Source organism: Saimiri boliviensis, chromosome 8, assembly GCF_048565385.1.
Source record: "Saimiri boliviensis isolate mSaiBol1 chromosome 8, mSaiBol1.pri, whole genome shotgun sequence".
Taxonomy (NCBI): domain Eukaryota; kingdom Metazoa; phylum Chordata; class Mammalia; order Primates; family Cebidae; genus Saimiri; species Saimiri boliviensis.
In genome coordinates, this window is record NC_133456.1 from 24766385 (window position 1) to 24791857 (window position 25473).

Below are 25473 nucleotides of genomic sequence, written 5' to 3' on the forward strand. Positions count from 1 at the left end.
CGGTGAGAAATCTGCTTGCACCTTCTGGGGCTGGGTGGGGGAGCCACCCTGACATGCCTGCCAGCCCAGTAGGCACTGTCTGCTGTGGCCCAGGGTTTCCTCACATCCTGAGCTGAGACATGATTGGCTGGAGCTGTAGGAAGGATAATGCTGGTCCATCAGTGGTCAGGGGACAAGGCAGGCAGACTGGGAGGAGCTCTTCTGATGGTCCCTCCACAAACTTGGAGTTGGGGAACCCTGCATTTGCCATACCCTCAATAATGACTTGGGCAAGGCACTTGCTCACCTGAGTCTCCAGGAAGGGGACCTTGAGACAGAGCTCAGTAGGCAGGTTCAGGGGCCAGTCCTGTGGCAGGGAGGGAGGAAGCAGGAAGGGGCAGAGGGGCACACTGAGCTGCAGTGCAGGTGCAGTGACAGCCTCCGTTACCCTTGTAGGAATCCCAGAGCTGTTCTGAGTCTGGGATGTCGCGGGGCCATGCCTATGTGGGGCAGTGATGGGACATGGGTTCTCCCTGGAGCAATGACATATACATCTGGGGCAACCTCTGCCAAGGCCTCTCTGGCCCCAGCACTGCAGAGAGCTGATGAGGAAGCCCTGGAGAGGCCTGGGTGACATGATGCAGACTCCAGCATACCAATCTCTAAGGTGTGGAACTCGGAAGGCTCTTGCTCTGGGTGAGAAGCAATGATGAGGACACAGAGGCAGCAGGGAGCTCACCCTGTCCAGGGCTTTCAGCCATATTCTCAGTCCTTACAAGGATGGTGTGATCTTGGCGGGCTGCCTCTGAGATTTTAACAATCAGAAAAAGATTCCAGGTCGAATTTGTCCCTTTGTCTTGGGTCCCCAGGGCTGGGCTTTCCTGGTGTGGAGTGGGCACTGGGAATCTGTCAGTGTCTTGACTTCTCAGTTTAACTGTGGCTTTCACCATTGTCCTGTTTTCTTAGCATTAATTCCCCTCTTACAGAACATCCTACAACATTAGGATGTGCCAGATCCAATATTTAGGTCTTTTATTGTCCTTCTTAAAAATTTTTAATTTTTTTTTATTTTTAGACACAAGGTGTCACTCTATTGCCCAGGCTGGAGTGTGGTGGCACAGACAGGGCTCACTGCAACCTCAGACTCCTGGGCTCAAGTAATCTTCCCACCTCTGCCTCCTGAGTAGCTGGACCACAGGTATGCACCACCACACTCAGTGAATTTTTTATTTTTAGTAGAGATGGGATTTCACCATGTTTCCCAGACTGGCTCAAACTCCTGAGCCCCAGTGATCTGCTAGGCTTGGCCTCCCAAAGTGCTAGGATTACAGGGATGAGCTAATGCACCCGGACTGTCTTTTTTTTTTTTTTTTTTTAATTACATGATCTTTTCTTAATAAAGTCAATGAACGAAATGATTTTTGTCTTAGTAGAAACTGATAGTTGAGAAGGTTTGCAGAAACTCTATGAGGCTCTTCCTGTGTTTGAACCAGCTTCGAGCCTTGGCTCAAACATCACCCCCTCCACAAAGCAACCCCAAACACCCCTGTGGTCCAGGCACTGTGCATAGCCAGCCCACACCACCACCTTGAGTGGCTCGTGCTACCAGTCCTTTTTATGACACAAGTGACAGAAAACCCCGTGCAAATCACCGTCAGTGGCAGAGGAGGGCAGCCCAGGCACTCAGGAAACTAGTGGGTGCCTCCACTGAGACTGTATCCATTCATCAAGCAACAGTCCCAAGAGTCCGGGACCTCCTTGGCTCCTCTACCCTCTAGGACTCCCCCTTCTGCAGCAGCTTCAGTGCCCACGCCCTCACACCACTGCATTCTTCCCAGAAGTCCAGATGACCCCGGCTCTCAAGGGGCCATGTGGCCTGAGAATGGGTGATCAGGGTGGGCCCCAGAAGGAAATTAAGTGTGTTGTTTTCCTAACCAAGGGAAGGGTGAATGGACCTGGGAGAAGACCCTCAAGTTCTTTCAAAAACAGATGTTAACACACCCAGATCTGAATTCATTCAACTCCCATTAGCCAAGGGACAGCTTGAAGGCCACCATGTCCTGGAAGCCCTCCAGCTGCCTGCTGAAGCTCCAGGCCACTCCATGCTGGCAGAACTCCTTGCACGGCTCTAGCTGGCATTTTCTGTGCTGTGTTGATGGTGGATGAGACTGTAGCCCTGAGGGCCCTCAATGTCTGGCTGCTCTCTTGGTCTCCAGTCTGGAGCATGACCTAGCCCAGAGAAAGAGCTGATGGGTGTCTTCTCACTGCATGAACTGGATGGTCAGGCTGATACGGTGGGGACCATGGGGAAGGCATGGAGCTTGGGTTATGGGGAGAATCCCGAGGTTGGGAAACAGGCCAGGCCAGGCACAGCCTCCACAGCATCACTGGGGACTGCCACACAACTGTGCCCCCATGCACTGAATGCAGCAGTCGGGGAAAAGCTGAGGGACACCCCTTAGGGGGGCCACAGTTGGCTCTGGGGCTCAGCACCTCAACTCTGCACTCTGTCGCCCCAGCCCAAGCCCAGGTAGGGCTCTCGAACGACCACCCCTACACTGAACACCCCCCTCTCCACCTCCTACCATATTGTGTTTCCTCCTCTGCGCCTGTCACAGCTGGGGGATCTTCAAAAAATCTTGGAGGAGCTTCAGGGTGGCAGGAAGCAGGGACATATGACGCTTGCTTTTTATTCAGCTTGTATGTTTACTTGGGGAGTCTGTTGTGGGATGTTGGAGACTATGGGAGAGGGAGCTAAAGCACTCTCAAATCTTGGTGCCATCACGACAAACTTCTAGAAAGAGCTTTTACACTCACGGTCTCTATTCCTCATTCTTCAACTCATTTCATCCTCCATTAGGGTTTGTCTCACCTCACCCCCTAAAATTCTCCTGTCTTAGGGCCACCATATAGCATACAGTTAGTAGCAACTATATGCTACTAACGTGAGTGGCTCCTAAGTTCTTGTATTAGCTGACTTCTCAGAAGCTTCAGTGAAATCCAAAATAATATAGGGGTGACATGATGGTTGAGTTCTCTCTACTGCCTATGCATGCAGTCCAGGCCTGACGCAGCAGCTCCAATGTCTGCACAAACTGACTCCCTCCATAGTGCAGCTTCTGCATCTCAGACATGCAGCTTTTCCCCTTATGGCCACTCCCATACTTTTGGCTTGAATGACATCAACCCACCTAGCCCTTATTTGCCTCTTTGATGGTGCAACACTTCTGCCAGCCCCTGGCGTTCTGGGGTGTCTGCAGGGCTCTGCCTCAGATCCCCCCGTCGTTCTCTTCTCATTCTGCACACTGCCCTTAGCTGACTGTTTCCCATCCATGCAGGGGCTGTGAGCTCCCAATCCCCAAGCTCCAGCCAGGCTCTCACCCCTGAGCACCAGACACCTTTTCTAAGTGCCTGCTGTGTCGTATAGGCCTCTCAGGCTTCGCACACATGTGACCCTCTGGCTGTCCCTGGGAACGGCTCCTGCCCATCCAGTTTCTCAGGCAGGGTCCTGGGCTTCCACCTCAGTGTGTGGATTCCATACTCCCTTCTTTTTTTTTTTTTTTTTTTTTTCTTTGAGGCACAGTTTCTGTCACCCAGATTGGAGGGCAGTGGGTGATCTCGAATCACTATAACATCCACTTCCTGGGTTCAAGTGATTCTCCTGCCTCAGCCTCCTGAGTAGCTGGGACTACAGTGATGTGTGACCACACCCCTTTCATTTTGTATTTTTAGTAGAGATGGGGTTTCACCATGTTGGCCAGGCTGGTCTCAAACTTGTGACCTCAGGTGTTCTGCCCACCTCAGCCTCCCATTACAGGCATGAGCCATCACACCAGCCTGCTTCTTTAACAGACACAATCATGAAGTCTCAGCAATTCTACTTCCAGATGTCTCTCAATCCTCCTACTCCCACCTTCTAGCCAGTGTCACCACTCAATTCTCACTGAGGCTCTTTCCCTGTGCACCCTCTCACTGCATCTGCCTGCAGTGCCCCCACTCCTGTCTGTGCTCCACACTCCTGCTAGGAGGCCTCTGACAACGTGGAGTAGCCACTTCCCTCTCAGAGGCTGCTGTGGCTCCAGGTTGTTCCCCACATGCATCTCCATCTTTATGCATCACCTCCACCCTCGTCCCAGGGTGTCCAGGGCACCCTCTGTATTTTAGGGACCCATGCAAGTTCCTGGAGAGCTGGCACACATCTGTCCCATTCTTTGCTGTGTCATCTGAGCCAGTGCCTGGTGAGTACTGGTTGTCAGTAAGGGATAGTAGAGAGGAAGAATGGAGACAGCTTAGCAGAGAAAGGCACATTGGTGGGACAGAACAGAAAGCCACACATAGGCCCAGACCCATATGGATTCAATATGGATGGAAGTGGCTTTTCCAACCAAAGGGGAAAGGTGGATTAAAGAAAAAAGTTATCAGGACAATTAGGTCACTGTTTGGGAAAAAAAAAAAAAAAAAAAAAAAAAAGAAGCTGAATTTAAACTGGTTGTGAGGCCCAAATGAGTGGGTTTGTGCCTAGCACTGTTCAAGGCACAGGACATAACAGCAACAGAACCAAGATCCCCCTCATGGTGCTCAGTGCCAGCAGATGAACAGGGGTCAAACCCGCAGGGGAAAGAAAAGGTGTGAGGAGTGTGGGGAGACAGGCAAACCAGGGCCTGGAGGCAACAGCTGCTATTTTAGATATGCCTCAGGCAGAGTGAGGAAAGAGGCATGTAAGTGTTTTCAGGAGGGGGCTGGTGCTCAGGTGGATGGCTCAGAAATAGGGTCTCTGTGTGGCTGAGGAAGAAGAAAGCCAGTGATATTGTTTGGCTCTGGGTCTCCACCCAAATCTCACCTTGAATAATTACCACGCGTCAAGGGCAGGACCAGATGGAGGTAATCAGATCATGGGGGCAGTTTTCCCCATGCTGTTCTCATGATAGTGAGTTCTTACAAGGTCTGATGATTTTATAAGAAGCTTCACCCTTGGGTCAGCTCTCATTCTCTCTCCTGCCACCCTGAGAAGAGGTGACTTCCACTATGATTGTAAGTTTCCTGAGGCCTTCCAAGCCATGTGGGACTGTGAGTTAATTAAACCTCTTTTCTTTATAAATTACCCAGTCTCAGGTATTTCTTCATAGCATGAGAACAGACCAATATAGTAAATTGGTACCACAGAGAGTGGGGTGGTGCTATAAGGATATCCCAAAACATGGAAGTGACTTTGGAACTGGGTAACAAGCAGAGGTTGGAACAGATTGGAGGGCTCAGAAGAAGACAGGAAGATGTGGGAAAGTTTGGAGCTTCTTAGAGACTTGTTGAATGGCTTTGACCAAAATGCTAATGGTATGGATGATGAAGTCCAGGCTGAGGTGGTCTCAGATGGAGATGAGGAATTTGTTGGGAACTGGAATAAAGGTGACTCTTGCTTTGCTTAAGCAAAGAGACTGGTGACATTTTGCTCCAGTTCTAGAGATCTGTGGAACTTTGAACTTGAAAGAAATGATTTAGGGTATCTGGTGGAAGAAATTTCTAAGCAGTAAAGATTCAAGAGGAAGCAGAGCATAAAACTTTGGAAATTTTGTAGCCTGATGATGGCATAGAAAAGAAAAGCCAGCCAGGTGCGGTGGCTCAAGCCTGTAATCCCAGCACTTTGGGAGGCCGAGGCGGGTGGATCACGAGGACAAGAGATCGAGACCATCCTGGTCAACATGGTGAAACCCTGTCTCTACTAAAAATACAAAAAATTAGCTGGGCATGGTGGCGCGTGCCTGTAGTCCCAGCTACTCAGGAGGCTGAGGCAGGAGAATTGCCTGAACCCAGGAGGCGGAGGTTGCGGTGAGCCGAGATGGTGCCATTGCACTCCAGCCTGGGTAACAAGAGTGAAACTCTGTCTCAAAAAAAAAAAAAAAAAAAAAAAGAAAAGAAAAAAGAAAAGAAAAAAGAAAAGCCAATTTTCTGGGCAGAAATTCAAGGTGGCTGCAGATGTTTGCATAAGTAACAAGGAGCCAAATGTTAATCAAGACAATGGGGGAAAAGTCTCCAGGGCATGTCAGAGAGCTTCATGGCAGCCCCTGGCATCACAGGCCTGGAGGCTTAGGAGGGAAAAATGGTTTCATTGGCTGAGCACAGGGACACCCTGCTCTTTGCAGCTTCAGGACATGGTGGGTGCCCTGTATTCCAGCTGCTTCAGCTCTATCTGTGGCTAAAAGGGGCCAAGATACAGCTTGGGCCATGACAAGGGTGCAAGAGTGTGCAAGCCCCAAGCCTTGACAGCTTACACATGATATTGGGCCTGTAGGTGCACAGAAGTCAAGAATTGAAGTTGGGGAACCTCTTTCTAGATTTCAGAGGATGTATGGAAATGCCTGGATGTCCAGGCAGAAGTTTGCTGCAGGGACATAGCCATCATGGAAAACCTCTGCTAGGTCAGTGCAGAAGGAAAATATGGGGTTGGATCCCCCACACAGAGTCCCTCCTGGGGCACTGCCTAGTGGAGTTGTGAGAAGAGGGCCACTGTCTTCCAGCCCCTAGAATGGTAGATCCACCAACAGCTTGCACCATTAACATGGAAAATCCACAGACACTCACCAGTGTACAGCCTGTGAAAGCAGCCAGGCTGGGGGCTGTACACTGCAAAGCCACAGAGGCATAGCTGCCCCAGGCCATGGGAGCCCACATCTTGCATCAGTGCCACCTGGATGTGAGACAAGGAGTCAAAGGAGATAATTTTGGAACTTTAATGTATAATGACTGCCCTATAGGATTTCAAATGTGCATAGGGCCTGTAGCCCCTTTGTTTTAGCCAATTTGGAATGGGCGTATTTACCCAATGCCTGTACCTCCACTGTATATAAGAAGTCACTAACTTGCTTTTGATTTTACAGGCTCATAGGAGGAACAGACTTGCCTTGTCTCAGGTGTGGCTTTGGACTTACACTTTTGAGTTAATGCTAGAATGAGTTAAGACTTTGGGGGACTGTTGGAAGGGCATGATTTTGTTTTGAAATGTGAGGACATGAGATTTGGGAGGAACCATGGGTAGAATGATACGGTTTGGCTCTGTGTCCCACCCGAATCTTACCTTGAATTATAGTAATACCCATTTGTCAAGGGCAGGATCAAGTAGAGATAATTGAATCATGGGAGCAGTTTCCCCCATGCTGTTCTCATGATAGTAATTCTCATGAGATCTGCTGGTTTTATAAGGGGCTTTCTCCTTTGCTCAGCTCTCATTCTCTCTGCTGCCACCCTGAGAAGAGGTGCCTCCCACCGTGACTGTAAGTTCCCTGAGTCCTTGGAACTGTGAATCAATTAAACTTCTTCTTCTTCTTTTTTTTTTTTTTTAAATAAATTACCCAATCTCAGGTATTTCTTCATAGCAGGAGGAGAACAGACTAATATAGCCAGCATGATTGGAGTGAAGCCAGGGATGGGGAGGGTGGCAGTAGAGGGGCAGGGTGAGGGCAGACAGGGAGCCAGCCCTACGGGCTTGGGCTGTTCTAATTCTAAGCATGAGGGTGATCTTTGGAGATGATAAGCCAGGTATGGTTCCAGCCCTCGTGGAGACTGCATTAGGGAGAAAGTGACTGTGAACAACCAAACAAGCAAATAAATGAAAGTTTAAATAGTGACATATACTAAGGTAGGAGATGGGACTTGATTCTGGAGGTGGGACCTAGGTGCCAGGACAAAATGAGGACTAGCTGAAACAAGGACAGGTGAGAAAAGCCATCCATAAGACATGTCCACCAGTGTGACATGTCAGTTTACTGTTTCCATGGCAACACCTGGAAGTTACTGCCCCTTTCCATAGCAACTACCCAATAACCCAGAAGTTATTACCTTTTTTCTGGAAATGTCTGCATAATCCACCCCTTAATTTGCATGTAATTAAAAGGGGATATAAACATGACTGCCGGGCTGCCTCTGAGCTGCTGCTCTGGCATACTGCCTATGAGGTGGCCTTGCTCCACTTCACAAGAAGCAGTATCTCTGCTGCCACTGTGCATTGCTGCTTTAATAAAAGTTGCTGTCTAACATCACTGACTTGCCCTTGAGTTCCTTCCTGGGTGAAGCCAAGAACCCTTCCCAACTAAGTCCCAATTTTGAGGCTTGCTTGCCTTGTATTGATGTTATCAAGAAAATATTCAAGGTGTAGTGGGAGAGAGCGAGGGATGGGTGAGGAGCTGTGGTCAGGGAAGGTAGCCTGGAGGAGTTGCTACTAAAGAAAAGTCCACGTGCAGGGCTAGAGGCAAAGCAGGCCACACATAGGCTGGGCAGCTGGCACCTGAGGTGCTCAGAGCTGGGTGCTCTGAAGGTCTTCAGGAGGTAATTGGGACCTACACAAAATAGAGAAAGGAAGAGAACAGAGCAAGGGGAGGCTGGAGTGGTCCCTGCAGGTGGCAGGGTGCTGTACTGAACAACTCCAACCCTGGACCATATTGCTTCCAACCTTGTCTCTCTTATCAGTGTGTGTTGTGCATTTTCCCGAGCAAATGCATATTGGCCACATGTTATTTTGTACCAGGGATGGGCTTGCTGTAGTGGAGAATCTAATTCCCTCTAGACATTTGATGTTTGTTGTTTTGCTTTGCAAATTCTATGATAACAAGCAAAGCTGCAGTCTTGCCCATGCATCTTTGAGTAAGTATGGATGTAAGATAAATTCCTAGAATTTGAATTGCCAGATAAAGTTTTGAAAATTACAATTATATTAGTTGTCACCAACGACCCTCCAGAAAAGCTGTCTTTGTTTGTATACCCACCTTCCCTGAGCTCCTTACCAGCAATGGGTATCTAGTCTTTTTCATTGTTTCCCATAGAAGTGATGATATAATATATTCTAATTTAATTTGTGTTTCTCTTATTAGTAGTGAAACTGAGTTTTTTTCCATATGTCTGTTTTTGGAGGGTAGCATTTGATTTTCTTCTTTGATAAATTACTTGCCCATCTACTTCACCCATTTTTCTATTGTGTTATAATTTTTCCATATGACTTATGAGAGTAATTTGTATTTTAAGGAAATTTGACCTTTGTCTAGCTTCTGGATGGCAACTAATTTTTCCCAGTGTGTCTATTATGTTTTTAAATGGGTATTTTGCTGAAGTGAAGTCTTACACTTTTACACAGTCAAATCAATCAGTCTTTTCCATTCTGGCTTCTGGGCTTTTTGTCATGCTTAGAAAGACTTTTTCTCACACCAGGATAAAAAAATTCACCCACGTTTTCTTCTATTACATTTTTAGATTCATTTTTGACATTGGAATTTTGATACTTTTGGATTTTTTTCTTTTTAGTATAAGAAAGTAGAGATTCAGCTTTATTTTTTTCCAAATGCTTACACATCTATCCCAATACCATTTATTAAACAATCCATCATTTCTTCAATTTTCATGCCATTTTTATCAGAGTTTAAACACTCACATATTCATGGGCCTATTTCTGGATACTCTATTCTCCTCCATTGATGTATCTGTTCATATTTTGAATACTTTGTCAAGTTCAATTGAGTTTTTTTTGTCAAAAAATTCAATTAGAATTTTGATTTAGAGAGGATTGACATCTTTACAACTTTAAGTCTTTCTATTCAATAAGAAGATATGACTTTCCAATTATTCTATCTTATTTTATGTCTTAGTTGAGCTTTATAGTTTTTGCATGTAAGGCCTTCACATCTCTTAAGTTTTTTCTCCTTAGGCATTTTATATTTTCAGTTGCTATTGAGAATGAGCTCTTTCCTTTTATTATATTTTTAGCTGCTTGTGTTTTATATAAAAGAAAGATATTGATTTTTATATGCTAATTTTTTAGCTAACTACCTTAATAAATTTGCTTGTTTCCAGTATTTTAAAAATCTTTACCCAGTGATACCATACCATTATTTTTAATGATAAATTTGTCTCCTCCTTTCCAATTTGTATGTATGTTTTTTATTGAGACAGTCTTGCTCTGTTGCCCAGGCTGGAGTGCAGTGGTGCAATCATAGCTCACTGAAGTCTTGAACTCCTAAGTTTAAGCAATCCTCCAACCCAGCCTCCAATGTTGCTGGGACCACAGGGGTATACCACCATGCTTGGCTGATTTTCAAAGATTTTTCGTAAACACAGGATCTCACTTTGTTGCCTAGACTGGTCTCAAACTCCTGGGCTCAAGTGATCCTTGGGCTTCCCAAAGTGCTGGGATCACAGGTGGGAGCCACTGCGCCTGGCCACGTATTTAATTGCATTGGCAAACTCTTCCAGGAGAATGTTGCAATAAGTCATTGTTTGCCCTATGAGACTGTCACCTTGAATCAGCCCTTATTGTTGAACTTCTCTCTTCTTTCTCCTGAAAGGTGTGTAGAGGCAAACCCGAGAGCTGTCTTGCCAGTGGGGAGGTGGGCTTCAGGTGGGCCACTCTCTATACTTTTCTCTCCTTTCAGCCACAGTTTTGGGTTTTGGTTTGTTGACTGAGATACTTAATTCCAGACCCACACTGTTGGATATGATAGCTATTAGCCAAACATGGCTAAGTTTACATTTAATTACAATGAAATAAAAGTTAAAATGCAATTCGTCAGTTGCATTAGCCACATTTCAAGGGCTCAGAACCACATGTGGCTCGTGGCTTCTGTACCCAACAAGGCAGATGTGGGACATTTCTGTTATGGCAGAATCTTTTCCTGGGTAGTGCTACTGTACTCAGGCATCTCCACCCCCACACAGCACCCTCCCTCCTTGGTGAGCACTCATACTGCCTCCAGGCTTTCAGATTCATTTTCTAGGTTGTGGGGAGGGTTCTTAGAGCTCTTAAAACTCCATTCCATGTATTCTTCTTGTTTCCCCCTGTAATGCTCTCACCCTTGCTATCAAACCAGAAAGTGCTGACAAGTTGCTTTCTCTTCCTTCTGGCACTGTGTTCCCTCACCGCATTCCCAGTTCCACGCTCCTCTCCAAGGATGAGGGCAGGGTGGCCACATGGCATCTCCTCTTTCACTGTCCCTTCAGAATTTTGCAACTGCCTGGTCAAGTAAGGGGTCTAATTTCCCTCCTCTTGCCACTCCCTCAAATAACCTGTAGCCGGTGGCAGAGTGACACTACATGGTGCGGGACCAGGTCTGAAGAGGCCACGTGCAGCTTCTGCCTCAGGCAGGCACTTGTGTCTGTGTCAGCACACACCTCAGCAGGCCCCAAGCTTATGTGAAGGGCTACACCTGGCAGCCACCTGCTCCAGCCATCAGCCACAACAGCAGCAGAGGCCCCCCACCCGACCACCTGGCCAAGACCCTCCTGCATTCCTGACCCACAAAAGAATGAGGATAATAAATTGATGTTTGTTGTTTTAAGCCACTAAATTTCAGGAATTGGAGCAGAAGGGAAATGGGTGTGTGTATGTGTGTGTGTGGGGGGGTGTGTGTTGAGTGAGCTGTGTGTCAGTTCTTTCCAATGCTTCTGGTCATAGAGAGCACTTTTGGGCCTTGGGGGGTGACCCTGGGGATGTGGGGTGATGTGTGGACATGACTTCCATCCTTCCTGCTAGAACAATAACTGTGGCATTTTTGTGGGAAGGCACGCTCTCGGCTCCTCTCTGTGCTGGCATTTGGCGCCTACCTGTTGCCATGGCAGCCGTGATTGGCACTCCCTTTGCCATCCGGGAAGGGAGGCTGCTCCAAGTAGACTTTTTCTGATTCCCCAAATCTCTCCTCATCTCAGTAATTCTCAGCTGTTAGAATTCAGACGTCTTCTCCATTCCTTTTATGCTTTCAAGAAGAAAATCCCTTAGCTCTTCTGCCTAGGCTGTTTGAATTGGTATCAAAATCACATTTGATTTGAATTTAGCTGCCAAGACTCTAAGTTTTGTTGAGGCTAATACTCCTCTCTGCAGCTTCCTTCAGTATTTGTGTCTCAGCCTCTCCGGCTCAGCCACCCCGGGAAGGGGGGCTCCGCAGGGAGGGCGGGAGAGGAGGCAGCCTGGCTTCCTAGGCAAGGCCCTCTCTGCTGCTCAGCACTGTGCCCCTGACAGAGACTCTGGCCTTGATGGGGGTGGCGGTGAGGAGGAAAAGGCTAGGTAATCACAGAGAAGCTGAGACTGGGAGTAGATCAGGTGGAGATCATTCGTGTGCTGGGGAGGGGGCGGGCAAAGGCCTCAAGGAGCACGGAGCCAGCCACTCACCCTGGGCAGGGACAACACATCCATCCAGCCGTCCGCACATAGGAAAGGGCACATAGGAAGTGGGAGTGCAACTTTAAATATGGTGGTCAGGGTGGCCTCACCGCAAAGGCAGTGAATGATGCAGAGGAGGTGGGGGGCGGCCTGTGGGTGTGTGGGTGACAGCACCCACTCGAGACAGGAACAGCAGGTACGGAGGCAGGGCATTCCTGGCTCCTTCAGGAAATAGCAAGGAGAGAAGTAGGTGGTGAGGCTAGATGGGTCACGGGGACCAGACAGGGCTTTCATGGAGGGGAGAAGGGGAGGAGCAGCCAGAAGGGGCGTGGGGTTCTGATCTGGTGGCACCTGTGTTCCCTGCACTTCTGAGCAGGCATCCAGTGTTTGCTGGAGGAGCTCTGGGAGTGTGGGTTTGCAGAGCCTCACGATGGGGAGCTCACCGCTGATCATGCCCCTGGGCAGATGAGCCCACAGAAGCTGGGGCCTGCAGGGCCCTGCGGACTCCTTCTCTTTTGTGCTGAAAACCCAGGTGGGAAAAAGTGCCACGTGAGAATCCTAACAGGAGATATTTCTAGGGACAAGACGACCATGGCTCAGGGAGGGCAGGGAGTCACTGCAGCCCTGCACAAACACACCTGCACAGATGCGTGGCCAGCAGGAGCCCTTGGTATTTGACAGAAAAGCCCTGGGCAGAGACAGTGAGGGTCAGGACCTTTCACCCTGCAGCCAGGTCCGGCGCTGCCTCTCCTTGGAGCCCCCTGCTTTCTCCAAAGGAACAAGTGGGGTGGCTGAGCTTCTCTAAGGCCTTCCCTGTGGGCTCCCCCGTGGGTCTTTCCATGGCTCAGAGGTGGGAGACCCAAGCACCTCTGTGCCTGGGCGGGGCAGGCAATAGGAGCAGAGGACATCCTCTTGATCTGTAGGGGTTCTGAGGCCACCCTCCGGGGGACCTGCCCTAGCCTGCCCAGCAGCATCGGGGATGGGGCGGTGGGGTACAACAGTAGAGAGGCTGACAATCCTGGCTAGGGCGTGAAGAGGTTGAGCAAGGCCCAGAGGTGTGGGCTGGGAGAGAGGGCACCCACTGTGGGGGGAGGGGAGCCCCACGTCCAAGAGGGAGGCCATTGCCAAGGCCTGTGCCCAGAGGTAGGTAGGACAGACTTGGACTTCACACACATGGCCTGCAGGAGACCCCTGCTGCCTAGGGTTGTCCACCTCTCCAGAGGGATGCCATTTGTGAGAGGCCCGAGCAGGGAACCCCCAACCCCTGACAAATGAGGCTGCTTTTGTTAGGAACTTCCTCTGTAATGAGCGCCACACTCCTGTCAGGATGAAAGGAAATAGAGCTTTGGGGTTGGCCAGACCCAGTCTCCTTTCCCAGTCCTGCCACTGCCTGGTGCCAGCCTTAGCATCTCTCTGTGCTTCTATTTCCTCATCGCTAAAGTGGGCACAGTGATGGTCTCTGCCTCACAGACGGTTTTGTCCCTTACCAGCAAAAAGTGTCACAGGGGCCCAAGGCTCTCAGCTCACGCTCCCTGCTCAGAGCAAAGCCTCCCTTCACTCTCCCCACACTCCGACGACTTGGCTTTTATTTTTCATTCCATGATGTCTCTTTGGTCGAACTGAACTGCACTATCATCCGCTCACTCTGAAACTTTCCCTGCCGCTTTGTTTTAGGAGTTTTTGCTTAAAAATAGCAGTAGTTTTGGATTTTTCAAAAAACCCTTATGTATTTTAATGAGGCAGTTTAGCCTATTTATTTAAATGCCATAACTATTTGGTCTCACTTCTGGTGTTTTCTGCTTTCTCACTTCATTTCTTTGCTCTACCTCTTTTTGCTTTTTAATTTCACTGACTCTGATTTCCCTCTCGTGACTGGGAAGTAGACTTATATTTAATTTTGCTTGTTTACTTTTATTTTTAAGTGGACCTACGTTGTAAAAATGAATATCAAGAATAAAGTGGGAACTATTGATTCCTCTTTGTGTAAAAACTATCTCCCCCTTTTCCACAGCATTTTGTAGGTATAATCTAGGATTTTAGATGCAACTTTCATTTTTAATTTGTTCATTTATTTTATTAGTATGCATCTTCTTTTCAGAAAATAAGTGTCAATACCGATCATCTTTTTTTTCTAACTTACCTTTCCCATCCCTGAATTTTAATTAGGTGGAATATTTTTTTCTACTGATTTTTCCAGAAGGTTGTAATCTATGAACTCATGGATATCTGAGATGATCTTTCTGTTGGTCTCACACACATGAACAACAATTTGGCTGGACATTGACTTATTTTTAAAAATTTACTCATAATTATGTAAATCAAAGTGATAAGTGTGGAGAGTTTACAGAGTCACAGAAAATTTTTGCAAGGCTTGCCATGAAAAATGGTATTCCTCCTTCCATTGCTCCTCATTACCTAGGTCCTGAAGAAAAACACTCTCAGCTTTTTTAGCGGATCCTTTTTGGATTTATCACCTCACTTCTACAGAACATGCTTATATTGTTATTTGTTGATTTTATAGTTCATTTCAAGCAATGTGTGTTGACTTCCCACTGGGGAAATGAGAGTTTAGCACTCTTGCGAAACTTGTCCCCTCCCCCTGTGATGTAGGCGTTCATCCTATCACAGTTCTTGCAGTATGGTAAATTTGCAATTTGGTTATGATTCATATTTAGAGTTTATATATTTTTTTGGTGCTAAACCATGCAGCAATCTACGGTTATTTTCCTTTATTGCACAACTTTGGTATTTCCTAGAGTTTCTGTCTGTTTAATTTTCTATAATTTATCCTTTTAATAATGTTCTATTAATTTTCTATTTTTTGTTATGAATTCCTGTTCAAACAGCCTCTAATTAAGCCAGTCTCCTGCACTGTCTTCAAAGCATCAGTGACTCTACTTATCCCTTTTTTTTTTTTTTTTTTTTTTTTTTTTGAGACAGAGTCTCCCTCTGTTGCCCAGGCTGGAGTGTGATGGCAAGATCTCAGCTCATTGCAACCTCCCATTGCTGGGCTCAAGGGATTTTCGTGTCTCAGACTCCTGAGTAGCTAGGATATCAGGTGCAGGCCACCATGCCTGACTAATTTTTGTATTTTTGTTGTAGAGATGGGGTCTTGCCATGTTGGCCAGGCTGGCCTTGAACTCCTGGCCTGAAGTGGTCTGCCCACTTTGGCCTCCCACACTGCTAGGATTACAGGCATGAGCCACCATGCCCGGCCTATCTATGCCATCTTCTAAGGAGCCTTTCCCAGAGCCTTCTGCACCCGCTCCGTTCCTCATGGGCAGCACTTCTTTGCCCCATCCTGGACAACTTTCCCTTCCATCAGGCTAAAGCACCCATTTCCTGGGTTCCACATCTCCCTCCTCCTTGGTCGTTCCTTGTTTTTTGAGGCATTGCATGTGTGAATGTATTTTTATTCTCCTCTCACTCTTGGCTGGATATAGAAATCTAGTTAGAAACCAGTTTCCCAGGAACGTTGAAGACGGTGCTTTGTTGTCTTCCAGCTTCCAGGCTGCTATTGCGAAGCTGGCGCCAGTGCCATCTTTGACTTTGCACAGTTGTAAAATTTGTTTTGTTTTATTTTATTCTCTCTCCCTGGAAGACTTTTGGGCCATCTCTTTGTCCTCAGCGCCCTGAAGTTTCACACACGTATCTTGATGTAGGTCCACACCCCTCCATTTCACTCGCCCTTCTGACCTAGAATCTCCAGAACTATTCTGGGACACTTTCATGGATTTTTTTTCCCCTTGGTAATTTCCTCTCCTCTCTTTTCTGTGTTCTCTCTTTTTTTCGGAACTCCTATTACCCAAATGCTTGACTTCCTGAACTGGTCCTTTAACTTTCTGATCCTTGCTCTCCTTTTTCTATTTCTCTGCTCCATCTTATGGCTTTCTTCAACTGTATCATCCAAACTCTTCTTTTACATTTGCCATTTCTACTATCATATGTTAAGTTTCCAACAGCTTTTCCTATGTTCCATTTGTTTAACGATACTCTGTTCTTTTTTTTTAATTTTATTTTTAGAAAGAAAAAAAAGAATAATAAGAGAAAGAATAAAGAAGAGGAAGAAAGAAAGAGGAAGAGGGAGAGAGAATGGGGGTATTGCTTTGTTGCCCGGGCTAGAATGCAGTCTAAATATGGGTATGCCTATAATTGTCCTTAATAATGGAGACATGAAAGAAAATGAGGGAAGAGAATAACAAACAAGGAGCCAACCAACATTTCATTTAAACTTCTAAGTTGATATGATGTGGTACTGATAAGAGTGTATATTTTGTGTAAAGTGGAGAGTTCTATAAATGTTAATTACCTTTACTTGTTCCAGATCTGAGTTCAAGTCCTGGATATCGTTGTTAATTTTCTGTCTCATTGATCTGTCTAATATTAATGTTGAAGTCTCCCACTATTATTGTGTGGGAGTCTAAGTCTCTTTATAAGTCTTGTATGTCTGGGTATTCCTGTATTGGGTGTGTATATATTTAGGATCTTTAACTCTTCTTGTTGTTGCGTTGATTCTTTTATCATTATATAATGTCCTTCTTTGCTTCTTTTGATCTTTGTTGATTTAAAGACTATTTTATCAGAAGCAAAAATGGTAACTTCTGCTTTTTATTTATTTTTGCTCTCTGTTTGGTTGGTAAATCTTTCTCCATCCCTTGTTTTGAGTCTTTGTGTATCCTTGAATGTGAGATGGGTCTGGATGCAGCATACTGATGGGTTTTAGTTTTTTGTCCAAATTGCCTGTCTCTGAATTGGGGAATTTAGTCAATTTAAATTTAGAATTAATAATGATATATGTGAGTTTAATACTGCCATTTAATATTAGCTGGCTATTTTGCCCATTAGTTGATGTAAATTCTTCATTATATTGATGTTCTTTACTTTTTGGTATTTCTTAGAAAGGCTGATACTGTTTGTTCCTTTCTATGTGTAGTGGTTCTTTCAGAAGCTCTTGTAAAGCAGGCCTGCTGATGATGAATTCTCTGAGTGCTTGCTTGTTCACAAAAAACTTTATTTTTTCTTCACTTAATGAAGCTTAGTTTGGCTGGATGTGAAATTCTTGGTTGAAAGTTCTTTTCTTTAAGGATGTTGAATATTGGTCCCCACTCTCTTCTAGCTTGTAGGGTTTCTGCTGAGAGATCTGCTGTAAGTCTGATAGGCTTCCCTTTGTGGGTAACCCGACCTTTCTCTCTGGCTGCCCTTAGTATTTTCTCCTTCACTTCAACCCTGGTGAATCTGACGATTATGTGCCTTGGAGTTGCTCTTCTTGAGGAATATCTTTGTGGTGTTCTCTGTATTACCTGGAGTTGAATATTATCCTGCCTTACGAAGTTGGGAAAATTTTCCTGAATAATATCCTGAAGCGTATTTTCCAGCTTGGATTCATTCTCTTCATCACATTCAGGTACACCTATCAAGTGTAGATTAGGACTTTTCACATAGTCCCATATTTCTTGGAGACTTTGCTCGCTCCTTTTTATCCATTTTTCTCTAATCTTGTCTTCTAGTTTTATTTCATTGAGTTGGTCTTCGACCTCTGATATCCTTTCTTCTGCTTGATCGATTCGGCTGTTAAAACTTGTGCATACTTCACGTAGTTCTCGTATTGTGTTTTTCAGCTCCATCAATTCACTTATTTTCCTCTCTAAATTTTGTATTCTTGCTGACATTTCGTCAAACCTTTTTTTCAAAGTTCTTAGTTTCTTTAGATTGTGTTAGAACAAGTTCTTTTAATTCACAGAAGTTTCTTATTATCCACATTTTGAAGCCTGCTTCTGTAATTGGAACACACTCGTTCTCCATCAAGCCTTGTTCCGTTGCTGATGAGGAACTGTGATCCCCTGCTGAGGAGGAGGCGTTCTGATCTTGGGTATTCTCAGCCTTTTTTGACTGTTTTCTTCCCTTCGTTTTAGATTTATCCATCTGTGGTCTTTATAATTACCACCTTTGTAATTGGGTTTCTGAGTGGACGTCCAACTTATTGATTCTCAGCACCGAAATCTGAGCAACCCACTGCACTGACTAAATCAGCGGCGTTAAGATTGATGGTGCTTTTCTGACTCTGCACCAAGAACCGACGCTCCGAGGCGCCGACAAAACCGCCTCACCGGTCACTAGAGTCGCGCTGGCGACCCGTGCGGCTCCTCTGCTGGGAATCTCCTGGTGCGTGAGCAACAAGAATTCATGTGAAGGTGTGGCGTCCTCTCGTTCTTTGCGTTTTCACTGGGAGCTACAATCCTGAGCAGCTAGTGATCAGCCATCTTGGATCAGTGAATACTCTGTTCTTGTTTCATGGTCGGAATATCACTTCTTAGCTCTCTGCTTGTATTCAAGATAATGATTTTGAAGTTTTCTTCCCCTGCAAGTAACCTTTGTTTCCTTTAAGTTGCTTTTTTAAAATTTGTGTTTGTTCTGACCTCTGTCTCTCATATCAGAGGTTTACTCAGATATCTGACAATCCTTTTGATTGTTCATATTTAAAAGTATAGCACTAAAACACTGGTGGAAAGTTTTGTGTGTATGCGTGTGTGTGTGTGTGTGTGTGTGTGTATGTGTGTGTGTGTGTTATGGGAAATAGTGGCTTGTCAATTGTGAACTTCATTGTAGGATGATCTGCTTGGGCTGTTTCATTGGGAAGCCCTCAGATATTTCTTCCTGATCATTTGGATTCCCCTAAGTATCTGAGGCCTGAAAAGAGAAGCCTGGGTACCAGTGTTCTGGCTGCTGGTGAGGAACAGGGCTAGAGTGTTCAGCACTGAGTGTGTCAAGTTCATTCATTTCCCCTGTTTCTTCTGATTTTAACTGTGCCCAGTTCAGAGACCCCTATTGTGGTTTCTAGAAATTAGCCTTCTGCTGGAATGAGGTTGTGCAGTCTGATGGAGAGGCTCTGGGTATCTGGCTGCTTATGAAAATGTTTTCAGTCCACTCTTGGTTTCTATTACTGCCTTCACCCCTGCTGCAGAGGCACCTCATGCTTTCTGTTCTCAGGACTTTCTGAGCTGCTGTTTATTAGGCTTCCCACAGCCGCCTTGGGAGTCAGCTTTCTAAAATCAGCGAATTCAGTTATCCCTCACCCTTCTCCCTTCCTGACTCTAACATTTGTTGCTATTTTCTCCTCTTCTGTTCTCTTTGTCCTTATAAGCGTAGGCTACCCCTCCTTTTAACATCCTCTTATTGCCATGTTAGTGGGAATTCAGGCTGGAGCAGAGGTTAATATCCATTTTTGGTCAGTTACATTTAAGCAGAGCTCAGCATTGAGTTCTAAGGTCCCCATGGGTGAGAGGAGGAGACCTGTCCTTTCATAATGACGCCCACCCCACATTCATTGTTGGCAGCCCGTCTCAAGGTCGGATTGTGTAACTGATAACATTTCTCTTTCACATTAGCTTCTAGAAAGTTTAAGACATACTTATGCCCTTAATATTTGCTGTAGCAAGTCTACAGATTATCTTAAAAACTTTTTTTTTTTTTTTTTTTTTTTTTTAGAGAGAGAGGGGTCTCACTCTATTGCACAGGCTGTAGTACAGTGGCACCATCATAGCTCACTGCAGTCTTGAACTCCTGGGCTCGAGTCTCCTGAGTAGCTGTGACTACAGGCATGCACCACCATGCCTGGCTAATTTTTGTAGAGATGAGGTCTTGCCATGTTGCCCAGGCTGCCAGTGTTACCATCTTAATAGATTCTTTGCACTTACCTTCGCAGAATGAGAGTTTTAAGGACTGAAAAGTTCATTGCTGGGATAGACCAGCCACAACATGGAGCGGTTACTAACCTTAAGGAGCACATTAGGTTTTTCTTTTCTTTCTTTCTTTCTTTTTCTTTCTTTTGAGACAGAGTCTCGCTCTGTCAGGCTGGAGTGTAATGGCGTGATCTCAGCTCACTGTCTCCCAGATGCAAGCCCATTCTCCTGCCTCAGCTGCCCTAGTAGCCAAGATTACACGTGCCTACCACCAGGCCTGGCTAATTTTTGTATTTTTAGTAGAGTTGGGGTTTTGCCATGTTGGCCAAACTGGTCTTAAACTCCTGACCTCAGGTGATCCACCCACCTCAGTCTCCCAAAGTGCTGGGATTACAGGCGTGAGCCACTGCACCTGGCCACATTAGGTTTAATATAAGACTGCAGTCATATTGAGACCATTCAGAGACAGGGTCTCATTGTGTTGCCCAGGCTGGTCTTGAACTCCTGGTCTGAAGCGATTCTCCTGCTTTGGTAGTTGCAGAGTCTTAAAGCATTACCCTGAAGACTAGTTGTCAATTTAAAAACTGGGGAAAAGCATCTTTGTATGATGGAGTCTAAGGGACACCACCTTCACAAAGTGATAACACTTAACACCCCCAGTATTGGGATGGACTCCCGAGGCAAAACAGTAGGAGGAACCCCTGCCACCTGTGGAAAGTTCCTGCCCGAGTGTCTAACCTGGGTCTGAGGACGAGCACACAATTGGCCAAATATAGGGGCTGTCCATAAGATCTGTACTCCTCAAAATCTTTTTTTTTTTTTTTTTTTTTTTTTGAGATGGAATTTCACTCTTGTTACCCAGGCTGGAGTGCAATGGTACAGTCTCAGCTCACCACAACCTCCGCCTCCTGGGTTCAGGCAAATCTCCTGCCTCAGCCTCCTGAGTAGCTGGGATTACAGGCACACACCACCATGCCCAGCTAATGTTTTTGTATTTTTAGAGACGGGGTTTCACCATGTTGACCAGGACGGTCTCAATCTTTTGACCTCGTGATCCACCCGCCTCAGCCTCCCAAATCAAAATCTTGATGTCATGAACGACAACAGAAAATCAGGAGAACTGTTCTAGATTAAAGGAGACCAAAAAAAAAAAAAAAATCAGTCTAATGCAGTACAAAATCCTTGATTAGATCTTGGATCAAAAGACAATAGATGAAGGAAATTTGGGGGCAATTGGGCAGTTGCACCTTGAGGTGTGGCATCTGTTGGATTTGGACATTTCCATGGAAATTCCCAGTTGAGCATCCAGTTGCGTTTAAACAAATTTACTTTACATGGGAACTGTACATCAAAGATTGCTAGGGCTACCTATAATTTCTATAGATTGAATGTTTGTGTCCCCTCAAAATAAGTGTTGAAACAGAATCCCCCATGTGATAGTGTGAGGAGGTAGTGCCTTTGGGAGGTGACAAGGTTGTGAGGGTGGAGCTCTCATGGTTGCATTAGTGCCTGTATACAAGAGGCCCCAGAGACACCCCGTTTCCCCTCTCCCATGGTACGGGGACACGGTAAGAAGGCACCATCTAAGAACTAGAGAGTGGGCCCTCAGCAGACACTGAATCTGCCAGCACCTTGACCTTGAACTTCCCAGGTGCGAGATAAATTTCTGTTGTTTGTCATAGTAGCTTGAAGGGTAATGGATAAATATGCAGTTGGTACACCATGTCCAAGGGCTCTGAATCATGGATTCACCCAACCAAAGATCAAAGATATATATATTTTTAAATTCAATAAAATCATACAATAAAATAATACAAATAAAACAATACACCATGATGACTATTTAAATCACATTACATTGTATTAGGCATTATAAGTAATCCAGAGATGATTTAAAGTATACAAGAGGATGTACGTAGGTATGTAAAGAGGATGTATGTGTATATATAAATGCATCACTATTTCATATTGGGGACTTGAGCATCCACAGATTTTGGTCTCCTCAGGACCAATCCCTACACATACCAAGGGATGGCTATACTGGAATAATGTTACAATCAAAATAAGAGAATTAGCATTTAAAATGTTTGACCCTGTACTACCTACAATCATTGTCTGCATCCCCAGTGGTAACTGCACCATCCTTTGGGAACCACTAGGCTAGCAGGGAACCAAGGCGAGCCTTTGTGTAAAAGCAAACCCAGGACTTGACCTGGTTGGCTTGGAGAGGGAGAGAGAAATCGCTCAGCACAATTCAGCAAGAAGCTTGCCAAGACTTCTTCAGCAGACCATGGAGGAGTGAGTGGTAGGGGACCTAGGATAGAGAGAAGCTGGGGTGGGTGAGAGGGGCCGGGGGGTTCTGAGCAGGGACGGGAATGTCTGGTGATTAGTATCAACCTATTTGCTGTCATGGTATGTACACTTCCCCCTTCATTTTCTGCCACCTAGCTTCAGGATATGGGGCTAGATTCACACCTCATCCTCTGGGTTCTCAGGCTCTGTCCAAAGGCTGATTGTGGTGGGAGGATATCCTTGGAATAACAACAGAGTCCATACCTTCCCACCCGGTGCCTTTATGGAAGAGGGGCATGCTCATATGTATCACTTAGCTGTTGCTGTGTAACAATTACCCCTTAACCCAGTGGGGCCTGAAACCACAAACATTATGACAAGTCTACAGTTTGGCGGGGCAATTCTGGTCATCTCAGGTGGGCTCGTTCATGCATCTGGAGCCAGTGAAAGTCGGCAAGACAGCTCTGTTACTTTAGGCTGCGGTCTGTCACCCATTTGAGGGTTTGCTGGGTCGAGGCTGGTCTAAGATAGCCTACAAGCTCTCTTCTGGGTTCACCAATTGGTTCACCTGAACTTGTTCACATTGCAGGTGAACTGGTACAGTGTTACTTTCACTTCCACCCCTTTCTACTGATAAAGCAATTCACGGGCCAGGCCAGACTGAAGGGGCAGGAGAATGGACCCCACATCTCGATGGGAAGAACTACACAGCCATACTGCAAGGGCATAGGGACGGTTGCAGAATTGGGACCATGTTCGCATCAGTCTATTACATCTTACATCCTGTAACTAGAGGCTCCTGGGAAGACTTCCAGCAGAGGTCATTGCTGCTCTCCCTCCTATGGGTTTCTCCCTTAATGTAGTCTCCAGTGTGAGAGGCACATGTCTCCCCAGGCTGGGGCAGGATTGATATGGTGAACACTGCAAAAGAGCCCCAGAATCGAAGGGTCCATGTGCAGCAGCCCTGCAGCCAGCCACACCAGGGCCAGGGCTGGGATTCACCGTCCACGGTAAGGTGGACAGGCTGCCCACTGTCTGGTGGGCAGTGGAGAATAGTCCACAGCAAGGCAGAGAGGCTGCCCAGGCTCAGCCCTGCTCTAGCTCAGCCAGCCAGGGGAAAACAGCAATGCCAGAAGAAACTGGGAAATCATCTCCCGGCCTCGAGACGTCCTGGGCAGGGAACTGAAGGACTGGGGGCACAGATGGTGTTTTTTATCTTGTATTCCAATTGGCGGCTAAGGCTTTGGAAGAGAAAGGAACATATGGGAACTGAACAGCTGGCTAAGTAGATGCAATTGAAGAACAAGATTTGATTTTCTGGACCATGGCTTAAGACGGGTTCTTGGCTGGGGCCTAATATTAACAATCTTAATATCATGCGTTTGCACAGGACTTAACTGTTTAGAAATCACTTTGGCTGATCTGCCATTTCACTGTCACTTTACGTTAACTGGGGTTGAGGGAGGGTGGATTTCCACCCTATATCACAGATGAAGTGAGAGGAGAGGTCCCCTGCTCTTTTAGATCCTAGAGCTGGTAGGTGTTAGGGCCAGTCTAGAATCGAGGTCTGTTTGACTCCAAAATCAATGCTCTTTTCAGCATTTCATGTGATTCTAGTGAGCATGGCTTGGAGCAATGTTTTTCCACCTCTTTGTGACCCACAGAAATAAGAACTTTACATTGAGACTGAGGATGTATGTGTGCATGTGTATATATTGTGCATGTGTGTATATATGTGCATGTGTTTAGCATGTGTAGGTATGTGTGTGTAGTGTGTGTATATCTGCTTATGTGTGTGTAGTGTGTGTGCATATATATGTATGTGCATGTAGTGTGTGTGGTGTTTATGTGTAGTGTGTATGTGTGTAGCGTATCTGTGTATAGATGTGTGTAGCACGTGTGTGTCTGTGTGTAGCATGTGTATGTGTGCCTATGTGTGCATGTGTGCACATACGTGTGTGTATAGTGTGTATGGTGTGTGTCTATGTATGTGTCGTGTGTATGTGTATACTGTATGTGTATAGATGTGTGTGTAGCATGTATATGTGTCTCTGTGTAGCATGTGTGTACCTATGTGTATATATGTGTACAGTGTATGTGTGCATGTGTGTATACATGTGTAGGCTGCATGTGTATATATGTGTAGCATGTGTGTGCCTATATGTGTAGTGTGTGCACATGTATGTATACATATGTAGTGTGTGTAGCATTTGTATGTGTGTCTGTGTGTGTAGTGTGTGGCATGTGTGTTTACTATGTGTATATATGTGTTTAGCATGTGTATGTGTGCCTGTGTGTGTAGTGTGTGCATGTGCCTATATGTGTATGTAGTGTGTATATATGTGTATGCCTGCATATGCGTATACATGTGTGTGTGTTCATACTATTTGTGAAAACATCAGAGAGAGATGTACACTGGTTCACAGGAAATCGCTGGGAAGAGAGTCCCCCACGTGCCTGGAAGCCCGTGGACAGAGGATGGAGAACGTGGAGTCTTCTTTGTGCCTAGGTTTCCCAAGCGCCCTGCCTGAGGAGCCGGTGCTCCAAGCCTGAGGCGCTCTCCCTGCCTGCCTGCTCTGTGGCGCTGTGGGGCACAGTCCTGAGGCTGAAAGAAGGCTCTGGTTGCTCCGCGCCTGTTCACGGCGTCCCCTCCCTCCCCGGACCCCTCACCTGCGTTCGTGCCTCCGCCCTGGGCCTGAGTCGCGCCCCTGCCCTGACCAGGGCGGGGAGTCGCTCCCAAATCGGAGCTCATCCTCTGTGCCTCCTCCGGAACCTGCGTGTCCGTGCCTCGCGTGCCCCTCCAGTCTCAGGTAACGGCCATGTGCGCCCACTGTGCCTCAGCCTCGCCGACTCTGCGCAAGGGCGTAGGATCCGCTACACTGAGAAGAGGGCGAGGACAGGCATCCCAAGCGCGGCTCCCGCTCGTCTCCAGAGGTCACCTCCCCTTCCGCATGCGCCTCCCCGCAGCTCCTCCCTTCCCTTATCCGCCTGGTGGACACGTGCCCTCCTTGACACCTCCCACGGGAGGCGGCTCAGCAGGTGCACTGAAAGGCCCGAGCCCAGCGCCCACCGGGATCAGACTCTGCGGCGGAAGTTGCTTCCCTACAAATTATCCTTCCCGTCTCCTAATGACTTCCAGGGGAACGTCTGGATTTGGTGCTAGCATGTTTAACACCTTTATAATACTTGCTAATCTCTTTGCTGTAACAAAGAGAGAGTAGGCCTGGGGCTTAGAGTCCTGCCAGGCTGCAGTATCAAATTAGGGCTTAATAACTTTATTGTGACTTCATTGTGCTTTCTTGTAGTTGCATTATGGAAAATGAGGCTCAGTTCCATTTGTGAAGAGACATAACGTGTTCTGTTAGGTATACACTAATGTAAATTTTAAAAATG

At 46.3% G+C, this 25473-nt stretch overlaps 1 long non-coding RNA gene across 1 annotated transcript in view; it reads left to right on the forward strand.

Moving 5' to 3' along the window:
- Positions 1-25473, forward strand: part of LOC104650267 (uncharacterized) — a 66360-nt gene that overhangs the window by 25703 nt on the left and 15184 nt on the right. Inside the window, exons 2-3 of the long non-coding RNA XR_743934.3 lie at positions 6852-6884; positions 7194-7244. This is a non-coding gene — a long non-coding RNA (uncharacterized LOC104650267). The remainder of the gene's footprint in view (positions 1-6851; positions 6885-7193; positions 7245-25473) is intronic.